The sequence below is a fragment of the Lepisma saccharinum genome, unplaced genomic scaffold (assembly GCF_977018435.1).
Source record: "Lepisma saccharinum unplaced genomic scaffold, izLepSacc3.1 HAP1_SCAFFOLD_173, whole genome shotgun sequence".
Taxonomy (NCBI): Eukaryota; Metazoa; Arthropoda; class Insecta; order Zygentoma; family Lepismatidae; genus Lepisma; species Lepisma saccharinum.
The window spans coordinates 704,304-724,901 of NW_028142974.1; the positions used below are offsets into that span (position 1 = coordinate 704,304).

At 36.1% G+C, this 20,598-nt stretch overlaps 1 long non-coding RNA gene across 1 annotated transcript; it reads right to left on the reverse strand.

Moving 5' to 3' along the window:
* Positions 1 to 14,789: 14,789 nt before the first annotated feature.
* Positions 14,790 to 16,250, reverse strand: LOC145982451 (uncharacterized). Its single transcript, XR_014441055.1, has 2 exons — positions 15,779 to 16,250; positions 14,790 to 14,926 (listed from the first exon to the last, which is right to left on the reverse strand). It is a non-coding gene; the product is annotated as an uncharacterized LOC145982451 (long non-coding RNA).
* Positions 16,251 to 20,598: the final 4,348 nt, after the last annotated feature.

Consider the following 20,598-nt stretch of genomic DNA (forward strand, 5'->3'; position numbering starts at 1 on the left):
AAAGTGGACTTAAAACAACAACTCATTTAAGAAGATTCCTAATACGGTTGCTAACTCATCAAGTCATTACTAATTCTGCAGCTACTTTTCAAACCTACAGAGCTGTTTTAGCAAAATCTATTTTTGTGATTGCTTCTTATTAGTAGAATGAATATAAAATTATTATTATTTGGATACGATATCGAAATTAGAAATTACAGGTATATAAAATCGTGGTGATGAAAGGGACGTATCAAATTACCTCTGTCTTAGTATTTCAATATAGACCTAACTAAACAACTTTGTGTGTTGCAGGAGGAAGCAATGCGAAGAAGAGGTTTTTATTTGTTTAACAGATCACCTTAATCATACCCAGGCCGGAAGCCCGGAGTTGACAACATCAAGCAACTCCACTCCACACCTTCTACACTCAGTTTCAGTTACAACTTTTTGGACAAGTTATGGCAGACAGTTAATAATATTTCTATATTTTTGCCACATTTCAAGTATCTTTTTATCTATTTCTTTTCATTATGTGGCACATTTTCAAAGCAATTTGATGCATCATCCCTGTGAAGGTCAGAAGCTGCAGCCCTCAGGCCCATAATCTTGTTCTAATATTGATCATATTCTGCACAATTTTGCTCCTCTCATAAAGCCTCCTAAGCCTACTGGCTGCTTAAGCATACAAGTAGGCATTAGATCACATTTTTTGTTTCAAAAGATTTGGAAATTCCTTTCGCTTTCCAAATGATAAAATTAAGGAAGTTGAAAGAAAAGCTTAAATTAATCCCATTCAACTTATTATTTACTCTGACTTTTGTAAACCTATTCACGAAATCAGTGTTTCGGCAAAGCTTTTTATTGAATGATAATATGTGAACTTGTCTGTAATATAGATAATATTCACAAGTAAAATATATACATGAAGTGAGTGACATATAATTTTTTTTTCTTCATAAATTTCGCACATAAACGTTTTGTTTTTCCTCGCAGCAAACAAAAGAAATATATTGTCGCAACACAGTCTGTAAGTTAATGATATGAATACACGTTTATTATTTTCAAGCCTCTAGCGAGGGATAGGAAAGGGGGACTAGGGAGCCATGTACAGAAGGCGCATCTTGAATTTTTTCCCCTCAAAGTAGGAGCAATAGGGCGTTTTAAATGATGTTCTACAGACATAACTGAAATCAGTGGCGCAACGATAGGGGGCAGGGTCATTGCCCCCAACCTTGGACAAAAATCCATTCTGGGGGGAAAGGGGGGTCAAACATTGAAGTAGAAGAAAAGCAAGACTGGCAGACTCTAAGAGTAACAGGACAATAGGAGGGAGAAAAAGGGCAACTACGACACTTTATTTCAAATTTTATACAAATAAAAATACATTTCGTATTTTTCTTGCTCGCAATACTTAATTTTCTTACAGTCTCATCAAGTTCAGAGCCGTATTTAGCTAGAGGGGCGGCGGGAGTCAGCCCTAGGAGCCGAACGATCCAAATGAAAGAAAAAACAAATGTAAAAGAGAATCTATATTATTTTCAGTTTTCACAATTTTGGTTCTAAAAATTTTCTTGCTCACTTCGCTCGCCATAATAATTATATTCGTTATGCATTCTCTGTCGTTCAAAAATTCAGTTTGTGTACTTGTTTTTCATTATTAGCTAATGAAAATGAAAGTGTTGAAAAAATATTTCAAATAGTTTGATCCAAAACTATTGCTTGGGCGCCGATTTCTAACCCCCCTTATTGCGTGAATAATAATGTTTGGTACTACTACTATTATTAATAATAAAAATAGTAATACTAATTACAATCGTGTTGTTATTATTATTGATTCGTTCATCCTAGTGGTTGCCCCCCAAATAAAAATTCGTGGTTGCGCCTCTGACTGAAATATTCTTAAATATGCTAAAACTTTTGTTAAAATCAGAAATGCAAAATACGAATCTTTAAATATAACCCATGTTATTTTTAAATTAGCTTTCATTTCTTTCCTTACTCCAAAATTTGTAGGATGTAAGCACTCGCGCTCATATTGGGAAAGGGGGGAGGGGCAGTGAAGCACTTGACCTACCTGAGATGTCTGGGAACACCTAATATCATTTGAATAGTGAAATTGTTGCGTGAAAACATGGGCAAGGTGTGTCTTGAAAGATATCAGACTTAGTGGTCTCTGATATTTGAGTTTTTGTTTTTAAGTCCACTTTATGCACAGATAGGCTAATCGGGACTTTAACGACAGTTTTAAGTGGGATCCGAAGTTTTGGTTGCCTCCGCCGACTACCGAACTCGGAACCCCTTCATTACAAGGCCACGCCAATATACTACGCCATCGGGTAGACCCTAGTCTCTGATATACACATCGTGAAAAAATACAAAAAGACACTGAACTGTCCTAAAATAAATGTTAAAGTTTATGGAAAGTAAGCAATTCGAATCCAGTTTCTAATATTTAAATAGAGGACTCAAGTCTGAACTTAGCAACAACGCCACGGTATTTTCAATTCAATTTAAATTTTATTATTTGTAAAACAACGACAACAATAATGATAATAATAATAAAATGTCACGGTAATTTTTTATGATATGAAATATTACCCTGCCCCCAAGTGCTCGAAGTGAAAATCCTTGCCCAGTTTGGGAAAAGATATGGGGATGCTTGTAGTTGTATGGATCAATTTTGAGAAAATGCGGTAGGTGAAGGAATGCCTATGCAAATTATCCTTGTCGTGGATGCTTTGTTAGAATTTTCTTAACTGGGGGATATCATTACTGTGGCATAAGAAGAAAATATCGAAGGACGTATGCGACTAAATTGCAATTTCCTCTACAGTTGTCATAAAACGAGAGCTCTCCTCCCTAACATCTTACATTTAGCCAACAGTACTCGTGGCGACGCTTCAGATGATTCTTTTTTCAGGTGACTGTTGCTAGTTACGGGGATCAACGTTTTGCGATTATAAACTTCCCTCTGCTACAGTTTTTCCATTTTCTGCGCCGCGTTTTTGTCAGGGATGGTCGGTTGACTAGTTAGCGACTGTACGAGACACTAAGCAAATTCAGGGCCTCCCCGGTGGTAACGTTGTCGTCTCGTAATCAAGTCCCGGGTTCGATATCCGGTGAAGGCACATGGCACAGTGGTTCGGATCCCACATAAAACTGTAGCTCCAGTCCCGATTAGCCTTTCTGTTCATAAAGTGGACTTAAAACAAATCAATCAATCAAACTAAGCAAATTCATCTACCAGTGACTTTCGGTATAGTGTAATGTGCAATGATAAATAGGAGAACTATAAAACTGCCGGAGAATGGGCCAGAGTGTACGAATGATCTCAACAGCTTGTCGAAGAACGCTAGTTGCTCACGAATAAACAGCGTGGACACATTTGTCCGACTGGGACATGCAAGGTGCTCTTTACTTAAATTTTTGGGGAAAGGGTCATGATTTATGCCAAGTTTTCCTGCACATTGATGAAGGGTGCCGTATAATGACATTTGTATAAATAAGACGTTGATGTTGTCTGCAAATGTTATCCTTCACCATAATTTCCCGACATGGTCAATTTAACAGCAATAACTCTCCGAAAGGGTTTTGCTTCATGTTCTTACACTCCGGGCTTAGCTCTTAGTGAATATCAGATTTATTTGAGCCACTTAAAGATAATATGAGAGAGAAGAAATTTTAGACAGATTAAGCACTGACAAAAAAAATCAAGATATCCTGCGGTGGCTATGACAGCAGTCTTTTTTCTTCAACGCCAAATAACTCACAGAACTGACACATTGATAGCAGCTATGCCTGTATGCTCAGGGAGATTCCTTTAAAAAACTCACGTAGTTTTGTCCTTGTAGGACTTGTAGTCTTGGTCGGTTAACCCTGAATGACCCTTGCAAATGTGGTGTTTGAGAAAATATCAAACTAATTCCATCTGTATTCTTACGTCGCTTTTCTGCCAATTTAGCTAATCGCGACGACAAGGATAAAATTGTGAAATAGATGGAAAGACAAAAACACATTATGCCTTGACAAAGATTCGAATTCATTCAGGAATTCTGGCGCTACACTTACTTCTCTGCCACAGAAGACGACCAAACTATTTACATTTTTCAAATTATTTAGAGAATATTTTCGTTCACTGAAAATTAATGGAAAGACCAAAAATCATCAAATGAAATAGGTCTACAAGTTAGATAAAACTAAATTAATGCTTACTGGAAGAAAGCAATGTTTCCTTTATTTTCCTAATGCCTCAGACCTCCCCGATGGCGCAGTGGTAGCGTCGTCGCCTTGTATTCAAGGGGTGCTGGGTTCGATACCCGGTGGAGGCACATAGTAGTTCGGATTCTACTTTAAACTTTAGGTCCAGTCCCGATTAGTCTTACTGTTCATAAAGTGGACTTAAAAAACTGTTTTTTTGACTTTATGGGTGTGAGTGATCGGAGTTTATGGGTCCGGGACGGGATCGATACGGTTTATAAAACTATTCCGATCTTCAGGACAGAAAATTTCACGTATTTCCCCAATAGTTTAGAAAATTTTATGGATGGGTCATGTTCAGAATTTCCGAACACTCCTGAAATTATTGAGTTCCACGCACATTTTGTCCCCAAAGAAATTATTTTCGGTATTTTGATGCCATTTCTAGAAGATTTCCCTTCCGATAATTAAGTATATCCAGAATTCTTATTTCGCGATCATTTTAAATTCCTGACCTATCGGAAATCCCGAAAGTAAGGAAATCATTTCCCGAAGTTTCCCGGGACAAGACTTCTGGATCCCGCAAACTGAAGTCTGCTTTCCGTTGCGACTGGTAGTATGTCAGAGGTCCCAGGTTCGAATCCTCGTCATTGTGTTTGTTCAATCACCATGTTCCTGACGTGAAATAACCAGAATACGTAAACTTTAATAAACAAATATCGTATCCGATGCAGAGGCGGGCTGATTAACATCTGTGCATAAATTGGACTTGAATCTAGGGATGTTCAATATCGGAATTTTGATATCGAGATATATCGTCAAGAAAATATCGTCGCAGACGATACGATATTATTTCCGTATCGTGATATGGGTGATATATCGTCTCCCTCTCTACAATATATTTCGCAAAAATAACGTGACGATATAACGTCTAGTTAATATCGCCTGGACGATAGTTCCTCAATATCGCGATATATCGTCTGGACGAAATATCGTCGATCAGTACTTGAATCAGTTGAAATGTCGGTTCTGTCAACCGAAGGCTTCGTGTTTTGATGACGTTACTTTAGGCTCAATATGTGTTCCTTGCACCCCTAGCACGCGTGGTTTTATCACAGAGAGCAATGTAATAAAACGACTCTTTTGAACGTTCGTACCGCCGAAAGGACCCACCGAAGAGAAAAATGACACTTGCATTAAAATAAAAAAATCATTATGACCTGCCTGCTTTACCCACTGGATCATTCACTGTGCCTGCACTTCCTTCTTCTTCCTCCATGAAATGTGGCGCCGTTCTTTCCCTTCAACATGTTTACAGTTAATGGGATATCATGAGTAAGCAGTTGCAGTGGAAGGAATCTTCCAAAGCGAGAAAAAAACATATTTGTTTCCCCGCCATAAAGAATTCACAGTTGCCTTCTACTTAGATATAACACTGACATAGTGTTGATTGATTGGTTGATTGAGTTGGTGTTTTAAGTCCACTTTATGCATAGTAAAGCAAATTTGGACTGGACCTACAGTTTAAAGTAGGATCCGAACCACTATGTGCCTCCACCGGGTATCGAACCCAGCACCCCAGCACGCTACCACTGCGCCATCGGGGAGGCCTGAGGCATAAGGAAAAGAAACGAAGCATTGCTTTCTTCCAGTAAGCATTAATTTAGTTTTATCTAACTTGTAGCTTCCTTGACTGAAATACTGATTTTACCCATGTGTTATGTCGCCCCTCCTTCCTTCGAAAATTTTTAAGCCCCCCCCCTGCACTTTTTGAGGACATCATACACTTCCTCAACATAAGATAACAACATTGTGAGGACGCTAATCACTTGTGCACCAGAAGTAATAAGCCTTGTGAGGACATCATACACTTCTTCAACAGAATATAGTAACCTTGTGGGGACACTACTCACTTGTCCACCAGAAGTAATAAGCCTTGTGGGGACAACACACACTTCTTCAACAGAATATGGTAACATTGTGGGGACACTACTCACTTTGCATCAGAAGTAATAAGCCTTGTGAGGACATCATACACTTTTTCATCAGAAGATAGTAACCTTGTGGGGACACTACTCACTTTGCATCAGAAGTAATAAGCCTTGTGAGGACATCATACACTTCATCAACAGAATATAGTAGCCTTGTGGGGACACTACTCACTTTGCATCAGAAGTAATAAACCTTGTGGGGACATCATACACTTCTTCAACAGAAGATAGTAACCTTGTGGGGACACTACTCACTTTGCATCGTAAGTAATAAACTTTGTGGGGACATCATACTCTTCTTCAACAAAAGATAGTAACCTTGTGGGGACACTACTCACTTTGCATCAAAAGTAATAAACCTTGTGAGGACATCATACATTTCTTCAACAGAAGATAGTAACCTTGTGGGGAAGCTACTCGCTTTTTATCGGAAGTAATAAGCCTTGTGAGGACATCATACACTTCTTCAACAGAGGATAACAACCTTGTGGGGACACTACCCACTTTGCATCAGAAGTAATAAACCTTGTGAGAACATCAAACACTTCTTCAACAGAAGATATCATCCTTGTGGGGACACTACTCGCTTTGGATCGGCAGTAATATACCTTGTGAGCACATAATACACTTCAACAACAAAAAGCGAAAAGTTTCTTAAACGTATATCGAATTTCTATCGCGAATTGAAGCCATGACTTCGTTATTTCAAAGCATCCCAGCACATAAAGTAAATTGATTGAATTTGTGAGATGTAAATAATGCATAAAATAATAATATATTATCATAAATTAGAAATGTACATAAATCAATAATAATAATAACAGTTACTGTTAGTATTTTCATGGCGTGTAAATTACATTTTAGCTTCCTTGAAAAATATATTGACTTTGCCCATGGTACACCCCTACCGCTTCCGCTTGGAAAATTTCTACCCTTGAGCGCACTATATATTTCTTCAATGGAAGATAACAACGTTGTAGGGACACTACTCGATTTTCCATCAGAAGTTATATCCCTTGTAAAAGCACTTTTTAAATTATTAACTAATTTAATTTAGTAACACTGTTGAGCCTTGTTTCATGCCTTGGTCAGCATTGTAATGTTTAATTGAATTTAGATACAAATTAACATTTAACTTAAAGCAAAGCATGATTCGAAATGTATATAAATTAAACACAAATAGTTTGTGAGAACAATGAAAGATACTTTGCATATATCACATTTTGCATCGTTTCTTTCTGGCTCTTTGGGTTAATCGTGACGATTAGATAAAATTGGTGAAGGGACACTGGAAGAAAATAATCGAACTCGGAACTTTATTGAATCAATTTCAAGTCCTATAACCCTCTGCAAAATTTCCACATCATATCACATGGTGGTGGTATTATTATTATTATTATTATTATTATCATCATCATCATTATTATTTGTAATACGCGTGCTATGTAGCTTTTTACTTTTTGTCTTCATGTTAAAACACAGAAGTTTGCATTTCTACCCAAAATAGCACAACACTCGTTAGTATAATTAATTTGCTAACTTTATTTGTCAGTCATTTAATTACATCCACCCTCAGATGTCTCCTATTTCATGTAACAACTGTTTCTCTTTTCCAGTGATTTATTCTCTGCAGGACAAGTATTTACGATTTTGTTTATGAAAAATATCATCAACGACAAAAACTGCAAAAATCGACAGAGACTAAAAGTATTTCCTCTCTTTTATTGTCAAGTACCAACAGGGTAGCATTTTCAAACTTATTTACACATCGGTCCCCACAGCGTCTGTACAGAATCAATCGTGTGTATGGAGTGTATGTGCAAATTTTCATGAAAGTAATGGACCTTGTGGGGACCCGAGGCCACCTGATTTCACAGGCCTTGTGGGGACTGGTGTCCCCACAAGGATAGGAAACGTTTTTCTTGTATAATTTGCTCACAATGTAGGTTACCTTTAATTTTCAGGAGTTTATAGTTTTACTGTGTTATTTGTCACATAATTTCAACAAACACATCAGACTACGACTGTGATTTCCCCCGGTCCCCACAGTGTATGTGCACTAACAGAGTCCCCACAAGGTAGCATATGCACGTATGTGTGTGTGTGTGTGTGTGAGAGAGAGAGAGAGAGAGAGAGAGAGAGGTGAGGGAAGGGGGAGGCGGGAGTGTGTACACAGGATATTGCCATAGACTGCCCATACTTTTTCATATGACTTAGAGAATTTTTACTCGACTCGGTCCCTCTTGAACTTTGAATGTAAAGTGTTTGTACATAGACTTGTAAAATTTAGGTTTTCAGCAGGAATATCTGTCGTAAAAAGTACGACACGCGCCTGCTGATGAAAAGCGTGGTGCGCTATAAATATGTAATAAGTTACGTACGGTTTTTTCTTTTTTTCAGCATTCTAACTTGTATTTCAATATGTTTCATTTATATTAACCTCAGATATGATATCAATTAATGTAGACCCAAAAACATTTACGTTTATATTATAAAAATCCTTGCTCATAATGAATGATACTAAATGACGTAAAAAATGCGTCACGCGCCCGCTGGTGACACGATTATGAACGCGCCCGCTGGAAGGTTAAGCCTTATGTATTTTCAAAATCAAATATGGCAAGGACATACTGAAAACAAATTAGCAATACAAATTATGGGGTGGGGTTAAATTTAAAACTGGTTAACATTTTTCCATCTCATTTCCGAAAAAATGGATGAAAGCCCTAAGCATCTCCATCACGTATCATTCTAAAGAATGATGGGATCAGAAGCAGTCACTTCGCAATTAGTTGCTGGGTGATGTAAGCTATTCATCATTCATCCTCTGATGAGAGCACTCGTCATTGCCATGATGAGTTAACGCTTGGCAATACGAAAGGTACAAATAAGATTTAGGAATTAATCAACTAGAAAAGACAATGGTCACTTGTTGGGTTTTCTGAACCTTTGAACCTGAATCATGGCTGGGTGTTAGGATAGTTACCTGTCTATCTGATGTATGAAGATAATTACCATGAATAGAAATATACTAAGTCCTGTGTTGGCTTCTCTATCGGTTGACCAGAGCCTCGTCTCACTTCTGCTCCACTGCTCTCCTAACCTCTACTCCCTTCTCAATTCCAATCCAAAGTCAGTCCCCCTCTCAGCTTGTCTCACCTCTATATCCCTAGGTCATGGAGCTCTACCTCCATGCCGAATCGTGTTTTTAATTGCCACTATGCAAACCGCTAACTCCAATAAGCAGAAGAAACTACCTGTTTCCTGAATAGCTCAAGAGGTTTGCATAGCACAATACTGTGCATTGTTTACATGCCTCAGAGACTGAGACAACTGAGAAAAACAAGTGAATGCCCTGGTCAACGTGAAGCATTCAGAGAGGCTTTTATAAAATAAACATATAATCTTAGGTATTGATACGCTATTTTTAAGACAGAGACAGTTAGTTAACACTAGAAGCGCCAAGCCGGTCATTTTGCCCGTTTTTCAAATTTCAATTTCTGCTTTGTACAGAAAAAATTTTCTTCGGGCGTTGAAATTTTGTGACTTTTCCTAAAATTTGCAGTACATTATTACTGTTATGCGTTATTTACAAAAAAACAATACTAATGGAAATATTTGTGTTTCTACCTAGAAGCGCCGTTGCCGGTCATTTTGACCGCTAATGTATTTCAATGGAAAACACTTCTCTGTTGGAACGTTGCACTTACAGATTCCACCCCTATTCTTCCTTTCTCTTTTGGACTTTCCCATATATGTTGGCGTATTGTCGAAGTTGATAAGAAGGAGAAAGTGAAGACTCAGTTTCGTTTGAACACTGCAGTTTGTAAGCATGTTTTCTAGACAATGTGTCCTCAGTTCAGAGGAATATTTGAAAGTATTACAGGAGATTAGTGAAAATGAATCCGATGTTGAGGACCCAGATCTTACTGCAGACGATTCCATGCTTCGACACATACAGAAGTGTAAGGAAGAAGAAGCAGCTCGAAACCAGTAACTCAACTAGCGTTTGTCATTACAAGAACTTGACGCTTTCCTGGCTATTTTGTATGCTAGAGGAGTGTACGGGTGCAGTTCTATAGACTACGATTTTTTATGGAAAACTACTTTGGGGGCCACCTTTCTTTCAACAAACAATGTCAAGAAACAGATTCAGGGAAATAATGAAATATCTTAGATTCGATTCAAAATCATCCAGATCTGAACGATTACAAACTAATAAATTTGCACTGTGCTCTGAAATTTGTGACAAATTTATAGCTAATTGTAGGAGTTGCTACACTCCAGGGGTAAATCTGACAGTTGACGAACAATTGTTTCCTTCGAAAGCGAGGTGTAAATTTACACAGTACATGCCAAACAAACCAGACAAATTTGATATAAAATTTTGGATGCCAGTGGACATAAATTCCAAATACATGTGCAATGCCTTTCCATACCTTGGGAAAGATGAATCAAGGAAGGATAATGTTACTGTACCTGAAAATGTTGTATTGAGAATTACTTCACCTTATGTAAATGCGGGTAGAAATGTAACTTCTAACAATTATTTCACATCGCTAAAACTCGCTGAGAAGCTAAAGGAGAAGAAGACCAGTCTAATTGGCACTATGAAGAAAAATAGAAAGGAGATTCCTTATGAAAGTGTCAACATTAGAACACAAGTGTATGAAACATGTTTGCTAAAAGGGGGGACGTTACATTGTGTGCATACCAAGCTAAACCAAACAAAAATATTCTACTCCTAAGCTCCGTGTATTCAGATGTAGAAGTAGATTTTCAAAGCCAGAAGAAACTCCTAGAAACAATCAAGTATTGCAACAAAACTAAATGCGGTGTTGATGTTGTTGATCAAATGGCATGCAAATATGCAGTTCGTGCTTCATCACGTAGATGGCCGGTACATGTGTTTTACAATATCTTATATCTGGCAGCAATAAATGCATGGGTAGTTTACAAGGCAGTCACGGGGAGTAACGTTACGAGACATAACTTTTTGATAGAATTAGCTGAGGAACTGAGAAGGACATTTGAATGCAAAGCCCAATAGAATATTGTCAACATCAATATCACATGCACGGAATGTAAGTAGCTCTGTTTCCAGAAAGAGGTACCAATGCCAGGTGGTATTGTGCAATGAAAACAAAACAAGTGACATTTGTTCAACGTGCAACAAATATGTTTGTGGAAAATGTGTTTCTGGTGTAGAAAAAGTACTGAAATGGAAAAAATGGAATATGTGAAATTTCATGACGGAAACTTATTTCCTTGAAGAAAATGAATATTTATTGTTGTAATTAGTGCATGGAAAACAAAAATTGCTGGCTTTCATGATATTTTTGTATTCTTTTACAAAATATTTTGTTATATTAGTAATAAGATGATTATTGGCAATATCCATTTTGAGAAATGATCAAATTTTAAATACCGGTCATTTTGACCGGAGGTGGCGCTTCTAGGTAGTAAAAAATCCTGGCGCTTCTAGTGTTAATAATATGCAAATTTTCTTAGCAATGATTTGTAAATTTTAAGAAAGTAATAATATCCCCTTCATTTTATTTTATTACGTTCATATATTTAAAATATAAGAAAAATTGCCCCAGTTAAAGTGCGTGTAAGGAAGCATCGTCATAATGAATCCGAAAACCAAAAGGCAGATGCTAGAGAAAAGGACAGACTAAGGAAAAGGGAGTCACGCGGCAGAATGTCTCAAGTTCTAGGCAAAGAAGAATCCAGAAAGTCAGTTGCAAGAGTGAGAAAGGAGCGCATGTTAAAGAAGAATCATGCTCTTTCGGATGCTCCATCAAGTAAAAAAAACAAGCAAAGTATAATAATCGCCTCAGTCAATAAGGAAAGCATTAGCCGAAGTGAAAATAACATTACCAGAGAGTCCTAGCAAACAGAAAGCAGTTCTAGAAAAATTAGTTCAACCACATGGAGTTCCTATAAATCAGAAGTCATGCCTTAAGTGACAAATAGTATTGTCATAAACTTTCATGAACATGATGATATATCCCACCAGGCACCAGGTAGGAAAGGCGCTGTTGTTACTTGAACTGGTCTGCACAAGGAAAACCAATAGAAGATGTATTTGTACTTGATTTTACATGAAGTGTGCGAATTGTTCAAATTGGAACATCCCAATATCAAGATTGGTTTCTCTGCTTTTGCTGCACTCAGACCACAACATGTTCTTCTTTCATCCAACATTCCAGCCAACCTTTGTGGATGCATTTACCATGCTAACATTCACCTCCTGATTTCTAGCATCAGCAAGCTTATTACAGATTTTCCATGGAAAAGCAAACTATTTGTGAAATCAATTGTTTAAGTAACAGGGCATGTATGTTTAGCACGTGTCCAACATGTAATAATATTAAAAAGTTTGAACATCTTCTTGAAGCACTACCACACTCTTTAGATGAAGATTTGCAGTGATATGAATGGATTAATGATGAATCCGGAAGAGTTGTCAAAGTAGTGCATGAAGATTTGACTGAAGATGCTTTGCAAACTTTAAAGAATAAGCTGCAACATTTCTTCTTCATTGTTTTGTGAAAGGGAAACAAAGTAGCTATTTTAAAAAGGCTAAAAGTGTTTTGGTTTCATATAATGTGTGTGTTCACCAGGTTGACTTCAGTGAAAATTTTAGTGTTGTTCATCAAGATGAGGTACAAAATGCACATTGGGGAGGTCATCAAATAACAATTTAAGCTGCAGTCGCATACACAGCATCAGGTGTTATTTCATATGCAATTATTTCAGACCACTTGTAACATGATAAATATGTAGTTCATGCATTCAGTCAAAAACTGTTTGAAGATCTAAAATCAAAATTCCCTCAGCTTAAAGTAGTCGAATTTTTTTCAGATGGTGCAAGTCAGCACTTCAAACAGCACTACAAATTAGCCAACATAACCTTCAGCAAGGAGGACTGTGTTCTTGTTTTATATTGACATTTTTTTCTGTACATCGCATGGAAAGGGAGCATTTGATGGTGTGGGTGGAATGTTAAATAATCGTGTGTGGCAGAAAGTGAATTCTAGGCAATCTCATATTAATGATTGTTTATCTTTCATTCAATGTGCTGCTCAGTCAATTACCAGAAAATTTAATATCATGTATCTTTCCACAGAGAGGTAACAAATAATCGTGAAAAGTTGGAACAAAGGTGGACAGGAACAGGAATAAAAGCCATTCCTAACACATATCAAGTTTATTGTGTCCGCACTGTTGGTCAGGATGTGTTAGAAATAGTTTTGTTGTCCGAAGATAGTGGCACAATGTTTCATTTCACATTACCTGAAGATCAAGATCCAAAGAAAGAACAAATAAATTTAGTGGGGAGGATCGATCAACCCAATGACATTATCACATCTGTTTCCTTTGGACAGTGGATTGTGGTTCAGTTTGAATGTGAGCGTGGCATTCGCATAAGTTTATTGTACAAGTTGTCAGTGAACAACATGAAATGAGTGTGATTGTGATGTTCCTTAATAGGGTAGGAAAACAGTTTGTTTGGCCAGAAAAAGATCATGTTAGTGAAATTGATATTTCACAGGTGGAATCTGTATCAATAAAGCCAGATACCAACCTTTGAGAAAAATTAACTTTCAAAGACATTACACCAGAACTATTTGACTGAGTTTTGTCATATGTTTCATTTTCACTTTAATTATTCCTAAAGTGTTGGTATGAAACCACTTTACTTACTCATGTTTTGTTTATTTTTTCCTATTTTTGTGATATAAACTGAAACGTTACATCCGAAACAATTTAATGGTACTGTAATATCAAATTTAGAGCAATTGAGTACTTTTACCATTAACTTCATAACAGTTCAATCTTTAATCATTGTTTGTATGTGAGAAGTTTCTATATTCAATTGCTGATCTCACAGAAATATTACAACTACAACATGAATGTGTACTTCCTATTATTTTCTGAGTTACGGCCGAAACAGTATGTTTTTTATCTGTGTGGAAAGAATATTTACAACTTGAATTTCATAAATATGACAGTGTAAACTGTATGTCAATATTAAATATTTGTGAGAAAATCAAAGCTTTTATTTGATTAGTTTAGAAAATAGACCACCTCAAACTTTCAAATTGTTACGTCCTTAACTATGGAATTGCCCATGTTCAAATATTTTGTTTCGTTTTCAGTTGATAGGAACTTTCTTATTAGTTAATTGACAGAATTTGTACAAATGTTAGTGCTAGTTCTGTAATAAAGTTATTCCTATTAGAAGATTCATAAGTCACTCACTTGAAATGATTAATTTGTAAATCGTCTCCCCATTACAACTCATCACCTTTGAAAAAAAGTTGAACACGACTGTTTCCCAAAAATACTTTCTTTGAACATTGCAAACTACTTTCGCTACAGAGCAATTCAAAAGACAGAAACTCCACTTAATAAAATAATTCGTCGATTTTTCTCCCAACCATTTTCATTTAATAAATGCCTTATCAATCATTACGATTAACTTCTAGTTCTACCTTTAGCTGAATAAAGGTACGGCGTAAATAACTACAAAATTTTCTTTACACTAAATACATTTTGTAGTGTACTGCATTATAATCTTTGTTTTACAAGGAAAATAATCGAAAACGATTTTTTAAATTGCTAGTTATTTTATTGTAATGTTAATACATTGAATTGGTGACAGGAAGTAATACAAGTAAAACGATAAAATCTGTAGTGCACATGATTATTCATATTTCATCTCCATCTCACTTTGGTGTCGAAGTCTGAAAGTAAACAATAAAATAATAAGTATATCAATAACTTGACTTAGAATTACTATATTGTGCTCCATGTAGTATATCCTAATATCAGATTAATTTTCTTGTAACATTAAGTCAATATATCTTAATAGCAACACAGAATCTCAATTCTATACAGTCTGCTAAAGGACTTATGAAAGGAGAGAGCTGATCCCAACTAACAAATATTTTGGCAATTAACTGTGCAATCTAAAGATAAAATATAAATTCGTGAACACCATTTTTTTCGTGCATCAATAGCGATAAGATATAGTGTTGTTGAGATATCATTAATTTACACTATAAAAATTTTACAACTAATATACCTAACTTAAATATCGGTAACTGAAAATATAAACTTATAAAACATTCATGTCTATCTGTCTGTGCGTCCATGTTAGTTATTGGTATTTCAGAAACTCTAACAACGCAAAATCCAAATTTGGCTCACTTATCAAATAAAAACTCTGTAATATAAACTAATTAAGTCGACCAGTGTGTGACGATGAAAAGAGAAGGCTTTCTCTCTTACTCTGGCAGCGGTTGGGTTCACATCTCGTATACCTTGAACTGGTAGAATCGGTCTGCTGAAGTCATAATGTGTGTACTGGTAGTACAATTATAATATATTTAAATTTAATCAGAGATTCATATTACTTGATTTAGTTAATTAGTTATGCTATGTTTAATGCTACCATTACAGAGATGGTACTTTCAGAGTTGACCGATATCCACTAATCATGTTCATTTGTATTCAATTAGATTTAGAACTTCCCTATTCAAAATTGCTGTTTAATATATTTTCCACTGAAGAATAATACAAAACGTTGAACCTACCTTAATACGTAATGGGAAACAATATCTGATTCCGGTACATTTGTTTGGCCTATATGATATTTGCTTATATTTGTAATTTGAATGAATAATGTCAATCGGACATATATGTATACTATACTAAATTTCTTACTGGGAAAATTTCTATCGTTAAAGTTACTACTGTTGTATACAACACATTTCTAGTAGTTGTTTCCTCAATAAACTATTAAATACACTATTTACTTTTCGTACTTCCCACAAAGGCCTCTGATTCTGCTAAATATTTTAATAAGTAAAGGTAGTCAAATTGTCAGCAAGTAGTATATATAATTATAGAGGACTAGTGGTATAATCCAAATCTAAATTATATGAGAAAATACTTGGGTGGTATCAGACAAGAGCATGGTTGGTTCAATGTGGAAAGTACGTAACATTTTGCAAAGTAAATTTTAAAGAAAGAAATTATGAACTTAAATGAATCCAATTCCCTATTGCAAACATTAGATCGAATTGGTTATTTAGATCTGCCTAGTGCATTAGGAATACAGTCGGTTTCTTCCACGATGTACTATGAAGGTCAGGAACAGGTGGCGATGAGTTCGTCACGGCCAGGTGTGTCTCGGCCGGAAGTGAAAGCGTCGTCGCCTTGTAATCAAGGGGTCCCGGGTTCGATACCCGGTGAAAGCACATAGTGGTTCGGATCCCACCTTAAACTGTAGGCCAAGTCCCGATTAGCCTTTTGAAGAAACACACACTGAAGCATTTGTATTTTTTATATTTACTGCCACTTTTCTTCCGCTTGAAACTAAGCACGGCGATGTTGATAACGGTAAAGGAAAACCCACAGAACTCCTTTAGTGCCATCGACATGAGTGTAAGGAAACGTTCAGAGCAATGGGAAAAGCGACACGGGATGTTCACATAGATATGACTAGTGACACAGACATTTCCGGACACCATGTTGGAGCTCATTACTGTGTACCTTAGCAATTGTGTATAGACTCGTATTTTTATGGTACGACCCTCTCTTTAAATTTCGAAAGAAATTACTTTATAATCCTAGGTAATTCGTGTATTTGTGCTAGTTAAAATAATTTAAAAACATTTTTATAAAATTTCAAATCAGAAGTATACTTGTTTTATTTCAAAATGAGTCATAAAGATGTTACTTACTCAAACTACCTATATTAGAGAAAATTAAGACAAATATTATAATTCTGCTATTTGTATGTGAGTAATATATTATTTTAATTTTTTGTAACCACTTTTAATATACAGCAATATGATCCTTCAACAGAAATATATCTTCACAGAATATGCAGAACATCAACGCGAACAGTTTCTCTTCATAGTTTTAACACGTCCATCCCTTTTGCGCACTAACACATCAAATAATGCAATTTTTATTTTTTATTAATCAAACCACAATATTCATAAAACGCTGTAGAGCTTAAGCGAATGGCTGAGGTACCTTACCTCTATACTTCTTATGTGTCTTTAGCTCACAAGTCAATGAGGAGAGGATAGATTTAACTATTTTTCATACATCCAAACAAAATTATCTCATTTTTAGGCATTTGGCAACCAGACTATTGTATATTTCTTGTCTGCTCATGTTTTTAAAATTCTATATATGTCTGATAGGTGTTCCTCATATAGCCCATTCCCAAAATTGAGGATTGTCATATTCTAGACCTGGAAACAAATGTTAGCATCTGGTTTGGCGATGACACCATAAAGGTAGAACTGCTAAACGAAGAAAGGGAACATAAGTTACATATCCAGTCGGTATCTTTTACAAATATATAGCTGTGACACAGGAAACTAATATTGTAGCTCTACCTCTCTTTTAACTCGCCGTTATATTTTACTCGTCCTCATTACGGTTGTGATTTTTTGATAGAAATAAGCAATATGACAATATTGGGAAGGAGGTGGAGAGGTAATATTACGGTGCAGCAAAAGATTAAACGAATGTCATTTCGAAACGGTTGTCGGCGATTAGGGGGGCCAGTTGCCCCTACCACACTATACTGTTTTTGTCGCCCCTAGATTTCGCATCTTACCCCTCCACCCCCCCCCCCCGGTTTTGGAACCCAATCGCCGGCACTGGACGTAACTAAATCAAATTTTAAAAATTAACACCCTTTGGGTTTGATGTCTACATATAATTTGTATCTGCAAAATGTTCCATGAGTACTACTTTGTACAATGGCGGATTCCTCCCTAGGTTGGTCATAGATTTTTCAACATACTTCAGGTATTATTTATAACTTAACCAAATCATATTTGAATCCAATTTTATTTCAACAAATTTCAATATAAGAGTTCTCGTTTTGTTCTGTCAGGTATAGATTCAACGCCTCACTGGCAAATCCGGAGTTGGCAGGCGGTGTCGATAAATTTGTGCCCAAATTAGTGTCAATTGGTTCGCCATGCGCTAATAAATGTTTACTGAATGAGACGTAAATTAATTGAAGGGATTGTTTCAGGAACTGTATACATGGATGGATATACATACTACGCAATTGACCACTTATGAAATTAAAAAGTTTAATACATACTATCTTGGTTTCCACCAAACTGAAATATAAAATTTGAAGTGTAGGTAAATCTCACACCAAAGGACTGCATAAATGTACGTTTCACCTTTTTCTTCATTGAAATTAAAATGGTATATGAAATGCTCTTGTGTGAAATGATTTGAGGGAGAACACGAGTACTATCAATGGTTGAAAATGTTAACCATGATGTATTGATGCAAGGAATGCTAGTAATACACACAGGTTCGCAGAACTATTTCGAAAAAGTATACGATTTCCGGTACCCTGGCAAACAAACTTCATGGCATGTAAAGCTTGACGCCAACTGGGATGCCGGAAACGAGGCAACTTTACTCAGCAGACCCCCTTCCGGCGTCTCAGTGGGCGACAACTCTTAAGATAACCTTGCACGGAAATTTCGGCTTCCGTTCCGCGCTTTTCCCTATAGTGGACGTTACACAATTTTTCAACAGAAGCAGACAGCAGAAGTTCTGTTGCCAGTGGGCGTCAACTTAACTCAATGTTCTATTTATTAAAAAGTTACAAAATGAAAATTACAATAAGAGAACTGTCTCAGGCTTTGAAAACAAGTGTCTCTTCCACCTTCACTTTCGGCCATCCTCTTTCCAGTGTCTTAAATGGACCTGGTAAGCAAAGATAATTACAGGTGGCCGCCAGACAGTGGCGTAACAAGGGGTGGGCGAAGTGGACGACTGCCCGGGGCCTCAGGCTTGTAGTGGCCTTGCGCCCCTTGGGATTGGCATGAAAAATGTAATAAATACAAGTGAGAAAAAGAGATGAAAATGGCTATTTTTTATGGACAATAAAATTAAAACATTTTGTTTTATCTGGCTTTAAATTTTATTTTAACATTATAATTTGAATGAATACATCATATCAGGGGTTGATAAACTGGCAGGCTAAGGAAACCCGAAAAGAGTAAAAGTAAAAATTATTGTCGTATTTCTTATGTGAAACATTTTAGCAAGAATTGGTGATAACTTGCTTGGACATTTTAATGAATTTATTCATTTCTTTAATAAAAAGCACTTTGTCTTGTCTTTTCTTCTCTCTCTTGATCTTGTTTTTTGATCTCCCGATTTTAATATGTTAAACATAAATTGTTAAACAACATCATGAATAGTGTCATGTTATCTAATAACACTTTCGGTAAGAGCATGCGACCAATATTTTTGTTTTATTTTAAGTCCGCTCTCGGAGGTTACACAATTCCTTATGCTAGGAATGTTTTATTTTTTACTTACTCTTATTTGGGATTACCGCTTTGAGCAGTTTTCTCCATATCTGTGCACTGTACATAAACTTACATATTTCTCTCTTTTTACCTTGCGTACATTATTATTAAAAACACTAGTAATACAAAAATGTCTTACTAAATTGTTACGCCACATTTTCTAAAAAATGATAACAATATATATCCAACTGTAAGGATAGGTTCTGTAACGCTATTCCTCGCTCGCTAAGGAATAGGAGTCAGATTGTGTGCAATTAGTTATTCGTTTGTTTCCTTTTTCGGAGAAGTAATACGTCACCAGATCATGTGACTATGGAAAGGGAAGGCTCTCTCTCTCTCTCTCTCTCTCTTACTCTGGCAGCTGTTGGATTCACATCTCGTAGTTCTACCTTGAACTAGTAGAATCGGTCTGTTGAAGTCATCCTCTGAGTACTGGTAGTATAATTATAATATATTTAAGTTTAATCTAAGATTCATATTACTTCATTTAGTTAATTAGTATGATTTGTGCACTGTTTAGTTATGCTATGTTAATTCTACCATTACGCAGATGGTCCTTTCAGAGTATACCGATATCCACTAATCATGTTCATTTGTATTAAATTAGATTTATAACTTCCCCATTCAAAATTGCTGATTAATAGATTTTCCACGGAAGAACAATACCGAACGTTGAACCAATCTCAATTAGTAATGGAAAACACAATCTGATTCCGATACATTTATTTTGCCTTGTATGAAATGTGGTTGGATATATTTGTAATTTGAATGAACAATGTCAATCGGACATATATGCATATTATACTAAATTTGTTTCTGGACAATTTCTATTGTTAAAGTTACTACTGTTGTATAAGACAAATTTCTAGTAGGTGTTTCCTCAATAAATTGTTAAATATGCTATTTACTTTTCGTACTTCCCACAAAGGCCTCTGATTCTACTAAATATTTTAATAAGTAAAGGTAGTAAATTGTCAGCACGTAGTATATATAATTGTAGAGGACTAGTTGTATAACCAAACCTAAATTATATGAGAAAATAC